The sequence below is a fragment of the Macaca nemestrina genome, chromosome 4 (genome assembly GCF_043159975.1).
Source record: "Macaca nemestrina isolate mMacNem1 chromosome 4, mMacNem.hap1, whole genome shotgun sequence".
In the NCBI taxonomy this organism is placed as follows: Eukaryota; Metazoa; Chordata; class Mammalia; order Primates; family Cercopithecidae; genus Macaca; species Macaca nemestrina.
In genome coordinates this window covers 130169670-130194147 of record NC_092128.1, presented here as the reverse complement: position 1 = coordinate 130194147, position 24478 = coordinate 130169670, and the positions used below count along the sequence as shown (strand labels likewise).

Below are 24478 nucleotides of genomic sequence, written 5' to 3'. Positions count from 1 at the left end.
AAACAACACCAGAAAATGAAATAATCTTCTTTATACATGCCAAGGAAAAGTCCTTTGAGCTACTTAGGCATCAGTATGTTGAGTCTTGCAAGTGAGACCTCAGCTAAATGAGTGTGGTGGAATCGTCAGGAATGGCCTGTTTCGATCATTTACACTGAACTTCTACACACCTTACCTATTGCCTGGTGTTCTCGCTGGATTTTACTAATTTTGTGACTGATACACCAGAGGCTAACCCTGACTATGCAAGCTTAGTAGTTAAGTAAGTTATGAACTGGCCATCTGTGTTTTCTGCTTAAGCCATTGAGAGGATCTCAAAGGTAGAAGAGACCTTCAAGGGCACCAAGTCCACCTACCGATGCCAGGGGTGGACTCTGTTAACTCAGTGATTCCTCAACCTTTGCAAGTGCCCGAAGTAACAGGAAACTAACTACCTCGAAACAGTATGTAGTAGGCTGTTTCCTCCTCCCCTCTATCCAACAGTCCCATTTTTATACCTTAGAACCTGTGATGTCAAGTCAAAAACACTCGTCTTCAACTTTTCATGTATCTGTCAGTAATAGTTTATAGCCCACAGAATAAAATAAATAGCTATAAGTTCATACTAATAAAACAAATAATTGAATGAATAAAGAAATGGGAGAAAAATGACAATACTTTTTTTACAGTAGAATTTCCAGTAATAGATGTAAACGGAATGGTAGAAACAAAAAATGACCATTTGGTAAACACCACATTAATAAGTGTTGGAGGCAAAGTAGATGCTAAATTTGATTAAAAGACTTGCATAGTCTCCAAGTATCTCCCCACAATATATTAACATTGGTTAATTACAAAAGGAAACAGCAATTTTACAGAGGTGAAACCTGGTCAAGGATCTCTATAAAACCCTTAAGCCAAGAGAGCAAACTTATCCCAGATAATGTGATTTTTCTGACATGATACACAGAGCAGGGCACCTAACTCCTGTGGATTACTGCCAAAAATGCATATCCTAATTTAAACATGAGGAAGTACCAAACAAGCCCAATTTCAATAGCCAGGCACAGTAGCTCACACCTGTAATCCTAGCACCCTGGGAGGCTAGGGTGGGAGGGTCCCTTGAGGCAAAAAGCTTGAGACCAATCTGGGCAACACGGTGAGACCCTGTCTCTACAAAATTTTTCTTAAAAACTAACTTCAGGGACATTCTACAAAATAACGGACCAGGATTCTTTAAAACTGCTAATGTCATGAAAGGCAAACACTGAGAAACTATATTGAAAGAGAACTGTGGAACCGTTCAACACTGAGGAACTGTATGAACTCTGGGGAGATCAAGGAGAAGTGACAACTAAATGCAACGAGGGGCCAGGCACGGTGGCTCACGCCCGTAATCCCAGCACTTTGGGAGGCCGAGGCAGGCAGATTACCTGAGGTGAGGAGTTCGAGACCAGCCTGGCCAACATGGCAAAACCATCTCTACTAAAAACAAAACAAAACAAAACAAAAAATACAAAAATTAGCTGGGCCTGGTGGCAGACACCTGTAATCCCAGGTACTCAGGAGGCTGAGGCAGGAGAATTGTTAGAACCCGGGAGGTAGAGACTGCAGTGAGCCAAGATCGTGCCACTGTACTCCATCCAGTCTGGGCAACAGAACAAGACCCTGTCAAAAGAAGGAAGGAGGGAGGGAGGGAGGGAGGGAATGCAATGAGGTATCTTACATTGAATGCTGCACCCAAAAAAGGACATTAGTGTGAAAATTGGCCAAATTTGAGTTACATCTTTAACATAGTTAATAGCACTGTGTTACTGTTAATATCCTGGTTTTGATTATAATACTAAGGTTACATAAGATAACATTTGGGGATGTTGGGTAAAAGGTATAAGAGGATTCTTTGTACTATTTTTGCAAGCATGTTATAAATGTCAAATGATATCCAAATAAAAAAGAGACAAACATGTAACTATCACAGCTTAGAGCCCATACTCCTGTTCCCACGACGCTTTTTCTCCCTAACAGCTCAACTTTTAAATAGAGCTTTTATAGATAAGGAATGGATTTCACAATGTTAACGATGTTGATCACTCAGTTCTTTTTTTGTTCTTTTTTTTTTTTTTTTTTTTTGAGATGGAGTCTCTGTTGCCCAGGCTGGAGTGCAGTGGCCCAATCTCGGCTCACTGCAACCTTTGCTCCCTGGTTCAAGCGAGTGTCCTGCCTCAGCCTCCCGAGTAGCTGGGACTACAGGTGCACACCACCACACCCGGCTCATTTTTGTATTTTTAGCAGAGACAGGGTTTCACCATGATGGCCAGGCTGGTCTTGAACTCCTGATCTCGTGATCCACCCGCCTCGGCCTCCCAAAGTAATGGGATTACAGGCGTGAGCCAATGCACCCAGCCTGATCACTCCGTTCTATAATCCTAAGGTTAGCCTTTGTGTTTTTCATTATAATTTGAAATTTCTTTGATTTTATTAAAGCCTCACTACAGAAAAAAATTGAAAAGCAACAGATGTAGAGAAGGAAAACCAGAAGAAACACCCCAAATCGTCTACTCGGGAGAAACTAGTATGTAATCAGCCAGGTTCCTTTTTATTTTATTTATTTTATTTTATTTTTTTGAGATGGAGTCTCGCTCTGTCACCCAGGCTAGAGTGCAATGGTGCAGTCTTGGCTCACTCTAACAGCCACCTCCAGGGTTCAAGAGATTGTCCTGACTCAGCCTCCCAAGTAGCTGGGACTACAGGCACACACCACCTAACCCGGTTAATTTTTGTATTTTAAGTAGATACGGGGTTTCACCATGTTGCCCAGGCTAGTCTCAAACTCCTGATCTCAGGTGATCTGCCCACCTCAGTCTCCTGAAATGCTGGGATTACAGGTGTGAGTCACAGAGTCTGGCTTTTCTTTTTCTTTTTTTTTTCTTTTTCTTTTCTTTTCTTTCTTTTTTTTTTTTTTTTTTTTTTTTTGAGGTGAAGTCATGCTCTGTTGCCCAGGCTGGAGTCCATTCTCAGGATCTCAGCTCCCTGTAACCTCTACCTCCTGGGTTCAAGTGACTCTTGTGCCTCCTGAGTAACTGGGATTATAGGTGTGCACCACTACACCCAGCAAATTTTTGTATTTTCAGTAGAGAAGGGGTTTAATCATGTTGCCCAGGCTGGTCTCAAATTCCTGAGCTCAAGCAATCCACCCTACTCGGCCTTTCCAAAGTGCTAGGATTACAGGTGTGAGCCACAGTACCTGGCCTGATATATATAAATATATATATATATATATAAAAATTGATATGGAGTCCCGATCTGTTGTCAAGGCTGGAGTGCAATGGCCTGATCTCAGCTCACTGCAACCTCCGCCTCCTGGGTTCAAGCAATTCTCCTGTCTCAGCCTCCCAAACAGCTGGGATTACAGGCACACACCTCCTCGCCCGGCGAATTTTTTGTATTTTTAGTAGAGACAGGGTTTCACCATGTTGCCCCAGCTGGTCTTAAACTCCTGAGCTCAGGCAATCCACCCACCTCGGCCTCCCAAAGTTCCATATTTTTTTAAAATCACTGTTCACTCAAGTACGTGAACCTGGCCGGGTGCAGTGGCTCACACTTGTAATCCTAGCACTTTGGGAGGCCAAGGCAGGCAGATCACCTGAGGTTAAAAGTTCGAGACCAGCCTGGCCAACATGGCGAAACCCTGTCTCTACTTAAATACAAAAATATTAGCCAGATGTAGTGGCGTGCGCCTGCAATACCAGCTACTCATGAAGCTGAGGCATGAGAATCGCTTGAACTCGGGAGGCGGAGGTTGCGGTGAGCCGAGGATGTGCCCCTGCACTCTGGTCTGGGTGACAGAGCCAAACCCTGTCTGTTAAAAGACTAAAAATAAAAAAACCTGGGCTCAAGCAATCCTCCTACCTTGGCTTCCCAAAATGCTGGGATTACAAGCAAAAGCCACCATGCCTGGCCAACAGTTTTTAACACCAAAAGCATAAGTACCCAAAGAAAAAGATAAACTGAACACAGCCAAAATTATGAGACCATAACTAACAGAATAAAATATTTGCAAACCATACATTTGATAACGAACTTGTGTGTAGGACACATAAAGTACTATTATAATTCAATAATAAACAGTCAATGGCTCAATTTATTTATTTATTTATTTATTTATTTTATTTTTATTTTATTTTTTTTTTTTTTTGAGACGGAGTCTCGCTCAGTCGCCCAGGCTGGAGTGCAGTGGCGCGATCTCGGCTCACTGCAAGCTCCGCCTCCCGGGTTTACGCCATTCTCCTTCCTCAGCCTCCCGAGTAGCTGGGACTACAGGCGCCCGCCGCCACGCCCGGCTAATTTTTTGCATTTTTTAGTAGAGACGGGGTTTCACTGTGTTAGCCAGGATGGTCTCGATCTCCTGACCTCCTGATCAGCCCGCCTCGGCCTCCCAAAGTGCTGGGATTACAGGCGTGAGCCACCGCGCCCGGCTAATGGCTCAATTTAAATATGAATAGACAGTTCTCCAAAGAAAACATACAAATGGCCAACAGGTACATGAAAAGAAGATAAATATCCTTAGCCATCAAGATGCCAGTTTACCACCCACTAGGAGGGCTAGAATTTTTAAGATGGACATTAACAAGTGTTGGCCAGGATGTAGAGAAACTGGACCTTTCTTTTCTTTTCTTTTCTTTTTTCAGGAAAAATTGTGTATATTTATGCTCAAGTTTGATGAAAAATGGATAATTCTGCAGAAGAATTACAACTGGAAGAAAAAAGGCTATTATATCTAATGGTAATAAACGAGGGAACTTAGCAAGTCCTGTTTGTTCAGATTCTTCTTGGTGTCCCTGTGTGATATTCCTTCCCTGTCTCAGCCTCAGGGAGAATTGCTTGAACCTGGGAGGCAGAGGTTGCAGTGAGCTGAGATCGCACCACTGCACTCTAGCCTGGGCAACAGAGTGAGACTCCATCTCAGAAAAAAAAAAAAAAAAGAATGAATTATATAGTATACAAATCATATCTCAATGAGACGGGGGGAGCCAGTCATCAAAACTCATTGGATAGTATACTTGTGATCTCAGTATTCCACAATATGTAAAATACACTTCAAAAACTAATGCCACGTGGCCGGGCATGGTGGCTTACGCCTGTAATCCCAGCACTTTGGGAGGCCAAGGCAGGCAGATCACCTGAGGTCAGGAGTTCGAGACCAGCCTGGCCAACATGGTGAAACCCTGTCTCTACTAAAAATATAAAAATTAACTAGGCATGGTGGTGGGCACCTGTTATCCCAGCTACTTGGGAGGCTGACGCAGAAGAACTGCTTGAACCCAGGAGACCAAGATTGCAGTGAACCAACACGGTGCCATTGCACTCCAGCCTGGGTGACAGAGTGAGACCTGATCTCCAAAAAAATAAATAAATAATGCCACCTGCATAGCGTGGTAAATATAGCTAATAATAGTGTATTGTGCACTGCAAACTTGCTGAGAAGTGTAAATTTCAAATGTTCTCACCACAAAAGTTATTTGAGGTAATAAATATGTAAATTAGATTAATTTTCCACATTGTATTCCTGAAAATGCAATGTTGTTTTGTACCCCATAAATACACACAACTATTGTTTGTCAATTTACAATAAAAATAAACTTTAAAAATAATTCTGCCATTCAAAATGAGTGGGTGTGGTTGGGTACAGTGGCTCACACCTGTAACCCTGAAATTTTGGGAGGCCAAGGTGGGCAGATCACTTGAACTCAGGAGTTTGAGGCCAGCCTGGGCAAAAAAGTGAGACTCCCTGTCTCTACAAAAACTGTAAAAAATTAGCCAGGCATGGTGGAGAGCATTTGTGTTCCCAGCTACATGGGAGGCTGAGGTGGGAGGATCACTTGAGCCGAGGAGGCAGAGGTTACAGTGAGCTGAGCTTGTGCCAGTGCACTCCAACCTGTGTGACAGAGTGAGACTCTGGCTCAAAAAAAGAGGAAAACAAAAGGGGTGGGTGGACACATGTGTATAAACTATACACACGTAACTGTAGAGATACTTGTATGTATACAGCCTATACCTAGAAGCATACCCACAAAACTATCAAGACTATGCACCTGTGATATATGAAACTAAGATTGAAAGAAGGGAGGAACAGGCATACAGGGGAAATTTCCTTTTTCTTTGTACCCTTAATTTCTTTCAACAGTGTTGTCTTTCACAATTTATAATCTTTTTTTTTTTTTGAGACAGGATCTCGCTGTCACCAGGCTGGAGTGCAGTGGTACGATCCCAGCTCACTGCAACCTCCACCTCCTGGGTTCAAGTGATTCTCATGCCTCGCCTCCCGAGTAGCTGGGATTACAGGTGTGCGCCACCACAACCAGCTAATTTTTTTATTTTTAGTGAGACAGGGTTTCACCATGTTGGCCAGGATGGTTTCAATCTCCTGACCTCATGATCTGCCCACCTTGGCCTACCAAAGTTCTGGGATTACAGGCATGAGCCATTGCGCTGGCCAATTTATAACTATTTTTATTTTTATTTATTTATTTTTGAGACGGAGTCTCACTCTGTCGCACCCATTCTGGAGTGCAGTGGTGTGATCTCGGCTCACTGCAACCTCTGCCTCCTGGATTCAAGCGATTCTCCTGCCTCAGCCTCCTGAGTAGCTGGGATTACAGGTGCCTGCCACCATGTCCAGCTAATTTTTTGCATTTTCAGTAGAGATGGGGGTTTCACCATGTTGGTCCGGCTGGTCTCGAACTCCTAACCTCAGGTCATCCACCCATCTTGGCCTCCCAAAGTGCTGGTATTACAGGTGTAAGCCACCGCACCAAGCCCTATAACTATTTTAAAATAAATTCATTGAATTTCCTTTTACTTAATTATTTATTTGCTTTTTAAGAGACAGGGTCTAGCTCTCTCACCCAAGCTGTAGTGAACTGGCAAGATCATAGCTCATCACAGCCTTAAAATCCTGAGCTCAAGTGATCCTCCCAGCTCAGTCTCCGAAAGTGCTGACATTACACCGTGAGCTTCCAGGCCGAGTCCAGATTTCCTTTTAAATCATTCTGATTAATTTGCATTTTCCTTCATAACAAATTAATTTTGACTACACTTTGACACGTTTATGAAACACACAAGAAAAAAGTGAGAACGGCTGGGTGCAATGGCTCACGCGTGTAAGCCCAAGAGTTTAGGATGCCAAGGTGGGTGAACTGGTCGAGCTCAGGAGTTCGAGACCAGTCTGGGAATCATGACAAAACTGTGTCTCTACAAAATATACCAAAATTAGCCAAGTGGGGTGGCACACGCCTGTAATCCCAGCTACTCGGGAGGCTTAGGCATAAGAACTGCTTGAACCTGGGAGGTGGAGAATGCAGTGAGCACACCTGTAGTCCCAGCTACTCAGGAGGCTGAGGCATGAGAATCGCTTGAACCTAGGAGGTGAAGGTTATGTTGCACTGAGCTGAGATCGTGACACTGCACTCCACCCTGGGTGACAGAGCAAGATTCTTGTCTCAAAAAACAAATAAGTGAGAAGACAAGATGCTTTTTCATTTCAGAATTCAGCAAATCACATTTCTTTTTTTTTTTTTTTTTTTTTGAGACGGAGTCTCGCTCTGTCACCCAGGCTGGAGTACAGTGGCCAGATCTCAGCTCACTGCAAGCTCCGCCTCCCGGGTTCACGCCATTCTCCTGCCTCAGCCTCCCAAGTAGCTGGGACTACAGGCGCCCGCCACCTCGCCCGGCTAGTTTTTTGTACTTTTTAGTAGAGACGGGGTTTCACCGTATTAACCAGGATGGTCTCGATCTCCTGACCTCGCGATCCACCCGTCTCGGCCTCCCAAAGTGCTGGGATTACAGGCTTGAGCCACCGCGCCCGGCCAAGCAAATCACATTTCTTGGGCAGTGAATTTAACCGAGTTTTCTGAAAAGTCAGGACAGAAATAAATTTTTTCCTTTCTCCACCTTTGGAGGAAAACACGGTATTTATACTGTCTTTTATTTCTGACCATGAATACCACATCAATTAATCTTCAGTATTTCCCCATAGAAATTCTATTGAGCAGAAATGAGCTGTTAGACCTCATAGTATAATGGTGTCATGTGTGATAATGTATAGCATCTTAGAAAACGTGGCCCAACTAAATCAGCATGGTCAGCATGGTCCTAGGTTGTTTTAGTGAAATGATCAAATATCAGAGGCTTTAAATAAACCCTGGACAGGTGGATTAAATTTCTGATGAAATGTTCCAACCTTCAGTTCAGCTATTTTACACTAGCCATTAAATGAGAGCATAAACCAGATTTCATGGGTGGAGGGACAAAATTAACATTTTGAAATAGCTTCTACTTATCTTAATCAGCAAATAACCTTCAAATAAGGTTCACCAAAATACTTCAACCCAGTAATGTTTTGTGATTGCTTCCCCATTGCTCTATTATACCACTACTTTTTTTTTCTTGTTGTTCTTGCAATGAGCCAATGATTAAGGCATTCTTTTATCTTTCATTACCTGATACCACCTGGGGTGGATGCAGCAGATCAATTTAATCTCTGAATTTACTCAACTACAGTATTTTTTCCAAACTGCTAATCTCCTCCAGTTAGGAGCTTTGGACAGTCTCCAACAAAGACTCCAACAGTTAAACAAAGATTGGACAACCTACCTGAAACTTACTGAAATTTAGCATCAGTTACCCAAATCAACTGACCTTCAAATCAAAACATTTTATTACAAAATGGAACAAGTAGTCTATGCAATCATCATCAAAAAGAAAAACAACTTTTCTGTAGGTTTGGGTTCTTTTAAGTGTAAAATGTTGGAGAAAAACTAATCAAATTAAAATAAATGTATTAAATATGTATCTTGCTTTGCCATAGCAATTAATTACAGAGAATATCAAGGCTGGACCAATAATTTGAGAAAGTAGTTTTTCCTTTATACCAAGATGTCGTTACACAAATGTTGTAGTTCTGACTTAACTGACTAAAGTTAAGCTAAATGTGTATGAATTCAATTATTCAGTAAATAGATAAATGTATTGAGTTGTAAACACAAGATATTCTGTTAGACACTATGGAGAACAAAAAGGTGAATACTACTCTACCCTTAAATGATTTGAAACGAATAATAAAAGCAGCCGGGAGCGGTGGGTCATGCCTGTAATTCTGGTCTGAAGTGGGCAGATCAGTTGAGATCAAGAGTTTGGGACCAGCCTGGGCAACATGACGTAACCCTGTCTCTATGAAAAATACAAAAATTAGCCAGGCATGGTGGTGTGCACCTGTAGTCCCAACTACCTGGGGGACTGAGGTGGGAGGATCATTTGAGCCTGGGAGGTGAGGCTGCAGTGAGCCGAGATCACGCCACTATACTCCAGCCTGGGTGACAAAGTCAGACTCTGTCTCATAAACAAAACAAAAACAAAAAAGACACACACATGGAATAATAAATGCAACTAAAAACCTAACCAAATTAACAGGCTATAAAGGACTTTATTTTTTAGTTTTGAGACAGGATCTCACCATGTTGCCCAGGCTGGTCTCAAACTCCGGAGATCAGTGGATTCTCCAACGTTAGCCTCCCAAACTGCTGGGATTATAGGTGTGAGCCACTGCATCTAGTCAGTTTTTAATTTTATTTTATTATTATTTTTGAGACAGGATCTTTTCTCTGTCAAGCAGGCTGCAGTGCACTGGTATAATCATTACTCAATGCAGCTTTGTACTCCAGGACTCAATCCATTCTCCCACCTCAGCCTCCTCAGTAGCTAGGACTACAGGCACACGCCACCACACTTGACTAAGCTTTGTATTTTTTTGTAGAGATGAGGTTTCACCATGTTTCCCAGGCTGGTGGATTTATAGTGATAACAAAAACAATAACAACTATAGCTGCCATTTGTTGAACATCCACTATATGTGACATAAATTCAATTATAAATTGTGTAATGTATCATACAAACTTTGGGTTGTTGTTCCCATTTTACAAATTATGAAAATAAATCTCAGAGAGTTCAACTAAATTTCCCGAGGTCACAGTGAGTAAATGGAAGAAGCAGAGTTTAAACTAGGACTGTGTGACATTAAAGGTCATGCTCCTTCCATTGGTGATGCTAACACCACAAGGAGAAACAGTTAACATTTTTAAATGAAGGCAAGGCGCAGTGGCTCATGCCTGTAATCCTAGCACTTTGGGAGGCTGAGGCAGGTGGATCACCTGAGGTCAAGAGTTCTGGACCAGCCTGACCGACAGGAATAAACCCTGTCTCTACTGAAAATATGAAAATCAGCCGGGCATGGTGACACATGCCTGTAATCTCAGCTACTAGGGAGGCTGAGGCAGGAGAATTGCTTGAATTCAGGAGGCAGAGGTTGCAGTGAGCCGAGATCGCGCCATTGCACTCCTGCCTGTGCAACAAATGCGAAACTCTGTCTCAAAAAAAAAAAAAAAAAAAAAAAGAATTAAAATTAAATAAATAAATAAAAATTATCAGGTAAAAAATGTTTTTTCTTTCTAAAATACAAAAAAAAAAAAAAAAAAGCCCAGATATTTAAGATGTTTATAACCTAGTAAAACCTTTCTTATGTGTTTTTTACCTAGAAGAAATCATGCTGAAGATACCTAACTTGCAACATCACCATTAAATATATCCAGTTTCAAATATGTTCATCCCTGTCTACCTTTTTTTTTTTTTTGAGACAGAGTTTCACTCTTGTTTCCCAGGCTGGAGTCCAATGGTGGGATCTCGGCTCACCACAACCTCCGCCTTCCAGGTTCAAGTGATTCTTCTGCCTCAGCCTCCGGAGTAGTTGGAATTACAGTCATGCCCCACCACGCCCAGCTAATTTTTTGTATTTTTAGTAGAGACAGGGTTTCTCCATGTTGGTCAGGCTGGTCTCGAACTCCTGACCTCAGGTAATTTGCCCACCTCGGCCTCCCAAAGTGCTGGGATTACAGGCGTGAGCCACCGCACCCAGCCGCCCTACCTTTATCTTTGCAACTGAGTTCTACAATTCAAATGAACTATCGACTGTAAAATTATTTTTCATATTGATGATATTCTGGTCTTTATAACAAAATCATTAATTCTAGAAATGATGTACTTTATAAATGAAAGAGGAAAGAGAGAAATTTTGTTATTTTCAAGACTTAAAATCTTATTTAAGGCTGAGAATGGTGGCTCACACCTGTAATCACTCTCAGTACTTTGGGAGGCGGAAGCAGGAGGAATGCTTGAGGCTATGAGTTTGAAACTAGCTTGGGAAACAGAGCAAGGCCCAGTTTCTAAAAAATTTAAAGGTGAGCCGGGCACAGTGGCATGTGCCTGTAGACCTAGCTACTCAGGAGGTTAAGGTAGGAGGATTGCTTAAGCCCAGGAGTTTGAGGCTGCAGTGAGCTTTATCATGCCACTGCATTCCAGCCTGGGCCACAGAGTGAGACCCTGTCTCTAAAAATAAAAAAATAAAAACAAAAAACTCCACACGTTTTATTTAAGATATGCTTCATCAAGGCCAGGCGTAGTGGCTCACACCTGTAATCCCACCACTTTGGGAGGCTGAGGCGTGTGGATCACATGAGCTCAGGAGTTCAAGACCAGCCTGGCCAACATGGTGAAACCTCGTCTATACCAAAAATACAAAAATTAGCCGGGCGTGGTGATGTGCGCCTGTCGTCCCAGCTAGTTGGGAGGCTGAAACAGGAGAATCACTTGAACCTAGGAGGCAGAGGTTGCAGTGAGCCAAAATCGCGCCACTGCACTTTAGCCTGGGCAACAAAGTGAGAGAGTGAGACTCTGTCTCAAAAACAAAAAAAGAAAAGAAAACAACAACAACAACAAGATATGCCTCATCACAAGTTAATAAAAACAGAAGTGACATTATCAAAAGGAATAGTCTCTTTTGAATATAGTCTTATATTTCTCAATAAGGCTATCAAGTGAAGGCTTTAGCCTTCTTAGTAGCTAGGACTACATAAATGTACTACTGCACTTGGCTGAAATCCACTTTTTTTGAAAGTTCACTTAGTAAATATATATATATATATTTTTGAAACAGAGTCTCATTCTGTCAACTAGGCTAAAGTGCAGTGGCACGATCTCAGCTCACTGCAACCTCCGCCCCCCAGGTTCAAGTGACTCCCCTACTTTAGCCTCCCGAGTAGCTGGGATTACAGGCACACGCCACGATGCCTGGCTAATTTGTGTATTTTTAGTAGAGATGGGGTTTCACCATGCTGGCCAGGGTGGTCTCAAACTCCTGACCTCGTGATACGCCCACCTCAGCCTCCCAAAGTGCTGAGATTACAGGCATGAACCACCACACCCAGCCTAGTTCACTTAATATTTTTACAAACATATATTACGCTTTTGCTTGTAATTATAATCACTATTTAAAAATTACTAGCAAGAGCTGGGTGCGGTGGCTCACGCCTCAGCACTTTAGGAGGCGGAGGCAGGCAGATAACAAGGTCAGGAGTTCGAGACCAGCCTGGCCAACATGGTGAAATCCTGTCTGTACTAAAAATACAGAAATTAGCTGGGCATGGTGGTGGGTACCTGTAATCTCTGCTACTCGGGAGACTGAGACAGGAGAATCATTTGAACCCGGGAGGCAGAAGTTGCAGTGAGCCGAGATTGCACCATTGCACTCCAGCCTGGGAGACAGGGTGAGACTCTGTCTCAAAACAAACAAACAAACAAAAAACCAACCAGCCAAACAAACATTACTAGTCAGGCAAGGAGCTCATGCCTGTAGTGCCAGTACTTTGGGTTTGCTTGAGCCCAGGAGTTTGACACTAGCCTGGGTAACTTGGCGAAACCTCATCTCTACCAAACATATAAAAATTAGGCAGGTCTGGTGGTGCACACCTGTGGTCCCAGCTATTTGGGGGGGCTGAGGTAAAAGATCAATTGATCCAGGAGGTCAAGGCTGTAGTGAGCCATGATCACACCACTACACTCCAGCCTGGGCGACCAAGCAAGACCTTGTCTCAAAGAAAAAAAAAAAAGTAAAAACAAAACACAGTATGCCAAGCTGCTCTAAACATTTAATTTTTTTTTTTTTTTTTTTTTTTGAGACAGAGTTTTGCTCTGTTGCACAGGCTGAAGTGCAGTGGCGCAATCTTGGCTCACTGCAACATCTGTCTCCCGGGTTCAAGCAATTCTCCTGCCTCAGCCTCCCGAGCAGCTGGGACTACAGGCGTGCACCACCACGCCCAGCTAATTTTTGTATTTTTAGTAGAGATGGGGTTTCTCCATGTTGGTCAGGATGGTCTTAATCTCTTGACCTCATGATCCACCTGCCTTAGCCTCGCAAAGTGCTGGGATTACAGGCATAAGCCACTGCACTTGGCCCAACATATTTTTTACTTTGGGTTTTTTCATTTTTTGAGAAGAAGTCGCCCAGGCTGGAGTGCAGTGGGCATCTTGGCTCACTGCAACCTCTGCCCCCTGGGTTCAAGCAATTCTCCCACCTCAGCCTCCTGAGTAGCTGGGACTACAGGTGACCACCACCACGCCCAGCTAAGTTTTGTATCTTTTTTTTTTTTTTTTTTTTTGAGTACAGATGGGGTTTCGCCTTGTTGGCCAGGCTGGTTGAACTCCTGACCTCAAGTGATCCACTGCCTCAGCGCCCCAAAGTACTGAGATTACAGGCATGAGCCACCGCGCCTGGCATTCATTCATTCATTCATTCATTCATTTTACAAAAGTTTATTCTTAAATGTACAACAGCTCCAAGACAACACTGAATTCCAGCTATAGGTGGTAAAAGATGTTACGGCAGGGAATACAGGTGTTTCAATATGGATGAAATAAAGGGTCACCATTTCCTCAGGCACAAGGAGCAGCTCACTTTTTGGCAGATTTCTTAATTCCACCTGTGGCCAGGGGCCCTTCCCCACTGCCTTCGCATTTAGCTCCTTGAGTTTCTTCTGCTCCTCTTTTTGTTTCTGCTTGAAAGCCTTATCTTCCTCATCCATCTCCTTGGCCTGCTTCTTAGGCTGTTTCAGGGCCTTCTTCTTGCCACCTTTGCTGCCGGACATAGTGCCTGCCGTCCCTTCCCCACCCATGGCCTTTATGTTTTATAAATATATACAGATGGGGTTTTGTCACATATATATATATATATATATATATATATATATATATATATATATAATAACTAAGCTCATAGAATAAGTTTATTGTTTAATATCTGGTTTCCTAGAATTATGAAAATAATCTATAAGCAAATTCATGTGACATCACTAAATTTTACATATAGATGATAAAAACTTCAGAAGGACAGAAAAGGAGTTACTATTTAAAACTGTGGGCCAACACTTGAGGAGGCTAAGGCAGGAGGATTGCTTAGGCCCAGAAGCTCAAGATCACCCTGGGCAACACAGTGAAACCTGGTCTCTGCAAAAAATTTTAAAAATCAGTCAGGCTTGGTGGCACACACTTATCATCCCAGGTACTCAGGAGATTGAGGTGGGAGGATCACATGAGCCCAGTAGGTTTTGGCTGCAGTGAGCAGCAGCTACACTCCAGCCTGGGTGACAGAATGAGACCCTGTCACACAAAAAAATAAACAAACAAATAAATGAAACTACAGGCCAGGAACGGTTGCTCAAGCCTGTAATCCCAACACTTTTGGAGGCCAAGGCAGGAGGATCACCTGAACCCAGGAGGTGGAAACCACCCTGGGCAACATTTTGAGACTCCACCTTTATATTAAAAAACAATTTTTTTAAAATTAAAAAATAATATGGTCAGGCATGGTGGCTCATGCCTGTAATCCCAACACTTTGGGAGACTGAGGTAGGCGGATCACCTGAGGTCAAGAGTTGGTAACCAGCCTGGCCAACATGGTGAAACCCTGTCTCTACTAAAACTACAAAATTTTTCCAGGAGAATCACTGGAACCCGGGAGGCAGAGGTTGCAGTGAGCCAAGGTCACGCCATTGCACTCCAGCCTGGGTGACAGAGAGAGACTCCATCTCAAAAAAATAAAAATAAAATAAATAAATTAAAAACAAAAAACAAAGAAGTGAGACAGCAAGCTAGTTCTCTTTTTTCCTGTTTTCCTGAATAGCCACAGAGTTCATCCAATACTGTTTAATACTGTTTACTAAAGAATTCCCTGTTTTCTCTGGGTGTGGTGACATGCACCTGTAGGCCCAGCTGCTTGGGAGGCTGAGGCAGGAGAATCACTTGAACCCAGGAGGCAGAGGTCACAGTGAGCTGAGATCGCACCACTGCACTCCTACCTGGGTGACAAAGGAAGACTCTGTCTCAAATAAATAAATAAATAAATAAATAAATAAATAAATAAATAAAAAGGACTCTGTTACCTCTGTTTCCCACATTCTCTTCCATAGGCCATTTTGGCTGATAAATCTTACCATCAAATCTTTGAAAATATTATTTATATATATATGCGCACATATACTTTTTGGACATTGAAAGACATTCCATTGTTAAAATCATTATCACTTAAAAATGAATTAAAAAGCCCAGATGCAGTGGCTTATGCCTGTACTTTGGGAGGATGAGAAGAATGGATTGCTTCGAGCTCAGGGGTTCTAGACCAGCCTTAATGGAATTTTAAAACATGGCGAGCGAAACCCCATCTCTACAAAAAATACAAAAATTAGCTGGGCGTGGTAGCATGTGCTTGTGATCCCAGCTACTTGTGAGGCTGAGGCTACGGAATCACTTGAACCCAGGAAGCAAAGGTTGCAATGAGCCGAGATTGCACCACTGCATACCAGCCTGGGGGACAAAGTGAAACCTGTCTCAAAAAAAAAAAAAAAAAAAAAGAATTAAGGTTCAAACAAAAATTAAATAAAGTTATTAGTTGTCTCCTTTTGTCTGGCTCATGAGAATATATTCTAGTCAGTAAATGGGGAGCTATACAGTAAGGAAAGTACAACTCAGAAACAGTATGAATCCGACACTATCAAAATACAAACACCGTACCAGATGAGCCAAAGTATTCAAGATACAAGGCATATGTTCTTTTGTGGACTAGGAAGAATTCAAGACTTTTTTTTTTTAATAGCCTGGATGAAATTTTCCTTAAACCCATCCAACTCCATTTGGCTTTTATTCACTTTGATTCTCTGTTTGGGGTCATTCCTAGAAATCACAGAATGGATATGAATCTTGAATAACTGTAAATATACATGCTCCAGTGATAAACGAATGCCTGCATATGAGCTGGCTTAGTGAGAACTCAGCCCTGAAATCCAGTCTGATCATCTCCAGGCAAAATGCTGTATTACAGTTTCTGGGTATACAAACCAGAAGCCCACGTGTGTCTTTGATTGTGTGAATAAACACTGATGGATGGGCACACGTCCTTAACAGTTTTTGCCAGTTTATGGCAAAATGAGTTCAATAAAGACCATGTGCTGTTATAAAACTAAATTATTAAATTTATATGACCTTCCCGTGTTCTCATATTATCTTCTTCCCATTTTAAAAAGGTAAAGCTGGTATCCCTTTGTGAATACTTTCAACACCCACTCTGAATTTTTTCCTCACTGGCCCATTAAATCCAGAAGTCTGGGATTCGTTGCCTGGGACTATAAGTAACTATCAAAATCGCATGGCTTTTTTTTTTTTTTTTTTCCCTGAAGGATGGCCAAACTTAGTATTTGATCTAGTACTTAAATTTGCAACATGTTGCTACAAGTAATAGAATGTTGCATTATAACCACCTATTGAAAAACTTTAAAGAAATTACTTTACCAATGATTTATTTTACTAACTGAAACAAAATTATAGATAAATAAGCAGAAGAAAATTTTAGCAACGATGTCATCTTTCATTTATAGCGTTTTTTGTTTGTTTGTTTGTTTGTTTGTTTGAAAGGGAGTCTCCCTGTATCGCCAAGGCTGGAGAGCAGTGGCACAATCTCAGCTCACTGCCACCTCTGCCTCCCAGGTTCAAGCGATTCTCCTGCCTCAGCCTCCTCCCAAGTAGCTGCAATTACAGCACCTGCCACCACACCTGGCTACTATTTGTATTTTTAGTAGAGACGGGGTTGGCCCCATTTGGCCAGGCTGGTCTTGAACTCCTGACCTCAAGTGATCCTCTTGTCTCTGCCTCTCAAAGTGCTGGGAATACAGACATGAGCCACTACACCTGACCTATTTATAGCTTAATGGAATTTTAAAATAAACGAGATAACACAATTGTATTTAATTTAGTAATTTTGACAGGCGAGGGTGGCTGTAATCCCAGCTACTCAGAAAAATGAGAAAGGACAATAGTTTGAGCCCAGGAATTGAAAACCAGCCTAGGCAGCACAGCAAGACCTAAGTTCAACAAACAAACAAACAAACAAACAAACAACAAACAAACATAACCAGAGTATAATTTAGTCCTTTTAAACCAGCACTAGTCTAGTATATATAAAAATAATTTATAGGCTGGGCATGGTGGTAAATGCCTGTAATCCCAACAGTTTGGGAGGTTGATGTGGGCGGATCACTTGAGGCCAGGAGCTTGAGAACAGCCTGGCCAGCATGGCAAAAACTTCTCTCTACTAAAAATACAAAAAAAAAAAATTAGCTGGGCGTGGTGGCACATGCGCGTAATCCCAATTACTCAGTAGGCTGAGGCAGGAGAATCATTTGAACCTAGGTGGTGGAGGTTTCAGTGAGCCAAGACTGCGCCACTGTACTCCAGCCTGAGCGACAGAGTGAGACTGTCTCAAATAAATAGATAGATTCGATAAAAAAAAATTTATAAATGAAGGGAATAGTTCTCATATTAGGAAACTTACCCTAGATGTTTTCCTTCATCACCTCAGCAATTTTTGCTTGTTTGTTTCCTTTAAAGCACGTAACTGCAATCTGTCATTTCTTCGTTTGTCTTTAATTTTTTGCCTATTTCTCTCAGCAGCATTTAATCTCCTTGAGGTCTCACATTGATTTTTGTTGTTGTTGTTGTTGTTGGAGACAGGGTCTCAATCCCTGCTCACTGCAGCCTCAACCTCCTCGACTCAAGAATCCTCCCACCTCAGCCTCCCAAGTAGCTGGGATTATAGGCACAAGCCATCATGCCCGGCTAATTTTTGTAGAGACAGGATTTCGTCATGTTGGCCAGGGTGGTATAAAACTCCTGAGCTCAAGCCATCTGCCCGCCTGGGTCTCCCTAAGTGCTAGGAGCATAGGCATGTACCATGGTTCCTGGCCCACGTTGGTCTTATTTACCATAGTGGCTCCAGCATTTAGTGTGTGCTCAAAAAACATTGTGTGAATGTTAATAACACTGTTTTTCAGAGAGGGGTGCTTGTTGAACATCTAATATGTGCTAGGCAATGATACTAAATTTGAGTATCACTATGTCATGCAAATCAAGATCATGAATAAATGTGATTCATTTATGATGTGGTTCTCCTTTTAAAATGTGTTTCAAAAAGATTATAAGTATAGCCATAAGAAAGCATCCTGTCCTCTCTCCTAGTAAGTTATAGGCCCCACAGTCCCCATCCACCCTACCACTACTTTTTTTTTTTTTTTTTTTTTTTGAGATGGAGTCTTGCTCTGTCACCCAGGCTGGAGTGCACTCGCACAATCTCAGCTCACTGCAACCTCCACCTCCCGGGTTCAAGCGATTCTTCTGCCTCAGCCTCCTGAGTAGCTGGGACTACAGGTGTATGCCACCACACCTGGCTAATTTTTGTATTTTTAGTAGAGACAGAGTTTCGCCATATTAGCCAGGCTGGTCTCAAACTCCTGACCTCGTGATCCGCCCGCCTCAGCCTCCCGAAGTGTGGGAATTACAGGCGTGAGCCACTGCACCCTGCCTTTTTTTTTTTCTTTTGTTCTTGAGATGGAGTTTCACTATTGTTGGCCAGGCTGGGGTGTAATGGTGTGATCTTGGCTCACCACAACCTCTGTGTCCCGGGTTCAAATGATTCTTCTGCCTCAGCCTCCCGAGTAGCTGGGATTACAGGCACGCACTACCACACCTGGCTAATTTTGTATTTTTAGTAGAGGCGGGATTTCTCCATGTTGGTCAGGCTGGTCTCAAACTCCCGACCTCAGGTGATCCACCCGCCTCGGCCTCCCAAAGTGCTGGGATTACAGGCGTGAGCCACCGTGGCTGGCCTGAAGATCAAAATGACATTTGGAGGGCTCAAACAAACCAAATTGTAGCAGACCCCAACACCAAAAGGTTTTCATTAATGAAGAGAAATATCCATGGTGCATTATCTCTTTATAAGAAAATCTATGATAAGCAAACAAACAAATAAGCAAACCGCACTGGACATATTTTTGAAAATAGTGACACCTCCTTAAGAGCCTCAGGCAGCTCCTTCAGGAGGTATTCCAGAAGAAGGCATTGTTATCGTGGGAGATGACAGCTCCTAGCATGTTATTGTCCCTGAAGAACTTTCAGTGGGACAAGATGTGGAAGTGGAAGACAGTGGTATCGATTATCCTGACCCTGGGTAGGCTTCGGCTAATGTGTGTGTCTGTCTTTTAGTTTTTAACAAAAACCAACTTTTTTTTTTTTTTTTTTTTTTTTTTTGAGACAGAGTTTCGCTCTTGTCACCCAGGCTGGAGTGCAATGGTGCGATCTCGGCTCACTACAACCTCTGCCTCCTGGGTTCAAGTGATTATCCTGCCTCAGCCTCCTGAGTAGCTGGGATTACAGGCATGCGCCACCACACCTGGCTAACTTCTGTATTTTTAGTAGAGACAGGGTTTCACCTTGTTGCTCAGGCTGGTCTTGAACTCCTGACCTCAGGTGATCCGCCTGCCTCAGCCTCCCAAAGTGCTGGGATTATAGGCGTGGGCCACTGCGCCTGGCCACAATCACTTATTTTATCATTACGGACACATAGTTATTTATTTTACACCTTGGATTGTACATCAAGGTATAAATGCCTTGATTTATAAATCAAGGTATAAATGTTTTTTATTTTGTTGCTTAAATTGTTTTAGTTTTAGCCAGTTGAAATGATAGTTGATTTTGTTGTCATTGTTATTGATTTGTTTAAGTTTTCTTCTTCCTACATAGCTCCTGTTTCCTCCAATTTCTATTTTTCTATGCATGTGTTTATTATATCCTTCATGGCCGGGTGCGGTGGCTCACGCCTGTAATCCCAGCACTTTGGGAGGCTGAGGTAGGTGGATCACGAGGTCAGGAGATCGAGACCATCCTGGCTAACACGGTGAAACCCCATCTCTACTAAAAATACAAAACAAAACAAAACCAATTAGCTGAGTGGTGGTGGGCACCTGTAGTCCCAGCTACTCAGGAGGCTGAGGCAGGAGAATGGCATGAACCCGAGAGGTGGAGCTTGCAGTGAGCTGAGATCTCACCACTGGACTCCAGCCTGGGCAACAGAGTGAGACTCTGTCTCAAAAATAAATAAATAAATAAAATAAAATAAAAAAATAAAAAATATCTTTCATATTAGACATTTTCCTCAAGTGTTTGAATATCTTTAGTGCTCTGCATATTTGAAGTGAAGGGAATAAAAAAGCCAGTGTGTTGGCCTGGCGTGGTGGCTCACGCCTGTAATCCCAGCACTTTGGGAGGCCAAGGCGGTGGATCACCTGAGGTCAGGAGTTCGAGACCAGCCTGCCCAACATGGCGAAACCTTGTCTCTACTAAAAATACAAAAAATGTACCGGGTGTGGTGGCGCATGCCTGTAATCCCAGCTACTCAGGAGGCTGAGACAGGAGAATTGATTGAACCCAGTAGGCAGAGGTTGCAGTGAACTGACATCACACCCCTACACTCCAGCCTGGGCAACGACAGCAAAACTCTGTGTCCAAAAAAAAAAAAAACAAAACCTGATGTGGGACCCTCTGAGCCTAAGAGGAACCTACTCACTTTATGCATCCCTGCCAGTGAAATGCGTATCTTGAGTCACTATTCTCATGACTTAGCCTTCAGCTGACCATGACTGGTCAGCCTCCCAGACAAGACTCTGTAGAACTTAATCCTAGAGGTGATGAAGACCTAGTTGCCACCTCTCTACAAAAAGAAATAGGGGATACAGGGAAAAGAAGGTGGGGTGGTGGTGTTTCATCATTCAATTGATATATGTGGTCACCTAAATAGTAATGTAGCTATTAGAGGAAATCATTCCTGCCTACAGCTGATGCATCCCATTACAGAGACTGCAGCTTGGATCTTCAGAGGCTCAATATCCCCCTTTGCTGTTTAGAGGGCAAAGTGTTGAGATAGACTTTCAGTGGCTGGACTGGGGATGGGGTGTTCCTTAAACAGCTTACAAACCTTTTTTTTTTTTATTTCAGTATTGCACTTTCAGTTCCAGGAGTACTTGGAGGCAATTTTTGCTTGTTTGTTTCCTTTAAAGCATATAACTGCGATCTGTCATTTATTCGTTTGTCTTTAATTTTTTGCCTCCCTAACTGCTAGGATTTTGAAGATACTATGATGTATATTGACTAAACTCTACTCTTTCCCTCCCTGACAATACTGTGATGAAGACCAAGCAGCCATGAGGAGGCCCATGTGGAAGTAGACAAAGAGCCTTTACCAACAGGCCAAGGCTGAACTCCCAGAAGACCCGGCCATGTGAGGGAGCTCCCATAGAAATAAAATCTCTATGTCGACTTAGGCAACTCCAGCTGATGCAATATGGAAAAAATATCAAGCTGTTCAGCTGAGTTATTCTTGATTTCCTGATCACAAATCATTAGCAAAATAAAACTAAGTTAGTAAGTTTTGGGTAGTTTGTTGCACTGCAAGAGAAAACCAAAACAGGGCCTTTTAAAAAATTTATTTTCAGTTGGGCGAGGTGGCTCATGCCTGTAATCCCAGCACTTTGGGAGGCCAAGGCAGGCAGATCACAGGGTCAGGAGATCGAGACCATCCTGGCTAACACGGTGAAACCCCGTGTTTAATAAAAAATACAAAAAATTAGCCAGGCATGGTGGCATGCGCCTGGAGTCCCAGCTACTCAGAAGGCTGAGGCAAGAGAATCGCTTGAACTGGGAGGCGGAAGTTGCAGTAAGCCAAGATTGTGCCACTGCACTCCAGCTTGGGCGACAGAACGAGACTCCATTTCAAAAAAATAAATAAATAAAAATTCCTTTTCTGTGTTTTAATATGCCATGGCTGCTGCCCTAACAAAACACCATGAACTGGGTGGCTTAAACAATTAATTATCTCACCGTTCTGGAGGCTGAAAGCTCAATGTTAAGGTACTGGCAGGATTGATTTGATTCTAGGGCCCCTCTTCTTGGCTTTGCAGATGGCCATGTTCATTCTGTGTCTTCACATGGTCTTTCGTCTGTTCTCACACATCCCCAGTATCCCTTTGTGAGCCCAAATTTCCTCTTCTTACAAGGACACCAGTCAGATTGTATTAAGGCCCATCCTAAGAGCCTCATCTTAATCATTTTAACTCTTTTTTTATTGATTTTTAAAACTTTTATTTTTCTGACATAGGGTCTCTCTTTGCTATACATTATAGGCTATAGTGTAGGGGCATGATCTTGGCTCACTGCAACCTCCACCTAGCTTGTTCAAACGACTCTCATGCCTCAGCCTCCTGAGGAGCTGGGATTACAGGCACGTGCAACCACACCCAGCTCATTTTTGTATTTTTAGTAGAGACAAGGTTTTACCATATTGGTCAGGATGGTCTCGAACTCCTGGCCTAGAGTGACCTGCCCACCTCGGCCTCCCAAAGTACTGGGATTACAGGTGTGAGCCACCATACCCTGCCCACTTTAACTCTTTAAAAGCACTTCCAAATACGGTTACATTCTGAGGTACTGGGGATTAAGTCTTCAACATATGGATTATGGGATTAATACAATTCAGACTATAAATTATGGATTAAGGAGTTTCAAAATAGAGCAAAATTACATATATGTGTTCAATGTACCATTTTTTTTTCCCCAGCAGTCCCTGGTTTGTTTTCCCACATTACGAACTCAGTGCCCAAGTGCCCATGGATTCAAAACAACACACCACAACATAATGAGCCCCTTTAAAATGGCTTTTAAGCCTAGTTCATTTTACCCTTTATATTGAACAGGGCATCTGTTTAATGAACACCAAGCATAAGGCAGAAAATATGGTATACAAGATGAAAAAGGAAGTTGGCCCATAAATCACGTGGGTAGAACCAGTTTTTTAAACAATGGATAAAGGGCAAATAATGTTTATAGTCGTTCTGGAATCACAAATCTGGGAAAATTACCCATTAAAAGCACTGTAAAAATAAAAGCCTTCTGAGTGCTTGTATGTGACACCTGCTAGGCCAATTTATTAGTAATATTAATAAAGTCAATTATTTGATGTTATACAGTTAGCTTCCTGTTTTGATTGCTTATTGCTGCAAACGAAAAACTTTAGAGGCTTAAAGCAATAACAACCACTTGTTACCTTTCAATTATGTGTGTTATCCTGGCAGTTCTGTGGGTCTGGCTTTTGGGTGATTGCAGCCATTGGTCAGTCATTGGGCCTGAAGTCACCTGGAAGATCCATTAGGATAACTTCTTCTATCCATGGGGCCTCTCCCTCATGGTCCCTCTCTCAGGATAGCTGGACTTTAACATGGTGGTTCAGAGCACTCCCAAAATTGCAGAAATGGTAGCTGCCTGCGATCAGATATCACAGAACATGACTTCCTCTGCCTTCTACTGTTTAAAGCAAGTCAGAGACCAGCATCAATTCACTATGGGAGGAGACTCCACAGGGTGTGACTATCAGGAGATGTGGTTCACGGGGCCCATTGTAGAGGCCAGCTGTCCCACGCTCCTTCTGGACATTTTGGGTAAATCACTTCATCTTTTTGAGCTGGGGCAACTGCAACAGTCTCCTATTTGCTCTCCCTATTCTACTTTTGCCCCTCTTCAGTCCATTATCTTCTGCAGACAGACAGATCCCATAAAACATACGTCAGGATCAGGTGTGGTGTCTCACACCTGTAATCCTAGCACTTTGGAAGGCTAAGACAGGAGGATCACTTGAGGCCAGAAATTCAAGACCAGTCTGGGCAACATGGTGAGACCCCATCTCTATGAAACTAAAAATGAAAATAAAATTATCTGGGTGTCATGGTGCACACCTATATTCCCAGCTACTAGGGAGACTGAACCAGGAGGATAACTGGAGTCCAGAAGTTGGAGGCTGCAATGAGCTATAATTGCACCACTGCACTCCATCCTGGGTGACAGAGAAAGACCCCAACTCTAAAATAAATAAATAAATAAAAACCTCTGATCAATCGGCTCTCAGGTCAAAACCCACTGCTGCTTCCCGCTGAGAATAAAGCTGAAGTTAGTTCCTGCAACTTCCCACATGGTCCTCCCACTCTTCCCTCTATCCCACGCCATCCTCCAATCTTATCTTCTATTCCTTTCTTGTATTTCACTCTATGCAGCCACACATTCTTGTTCCTCATAAGGACTCCAGGTTCTCCTCCCTCCATCTTTTCACTTGCTGTTCCCTCTGCTTGGAATGCTGTTCCCTGCATATTACCCACTCACTCCCTCATCTCCTTCCAGTCTTTACCCA

General features: G+C 42.7%; 1 pseudogene; it reads right to left on the bottom strand.

The window, feature by feature from the left end:
* Window positions 1–13815: 13815 nt before the first annotated feature.
* On the bottom strand, window positions 13816–14009 carry LOC139362567 (translation machinery-associated protein 7-like; annotated as a pseudogene).
* Window positions 14010–24478: the final 10469 nt, after the last annotated feature.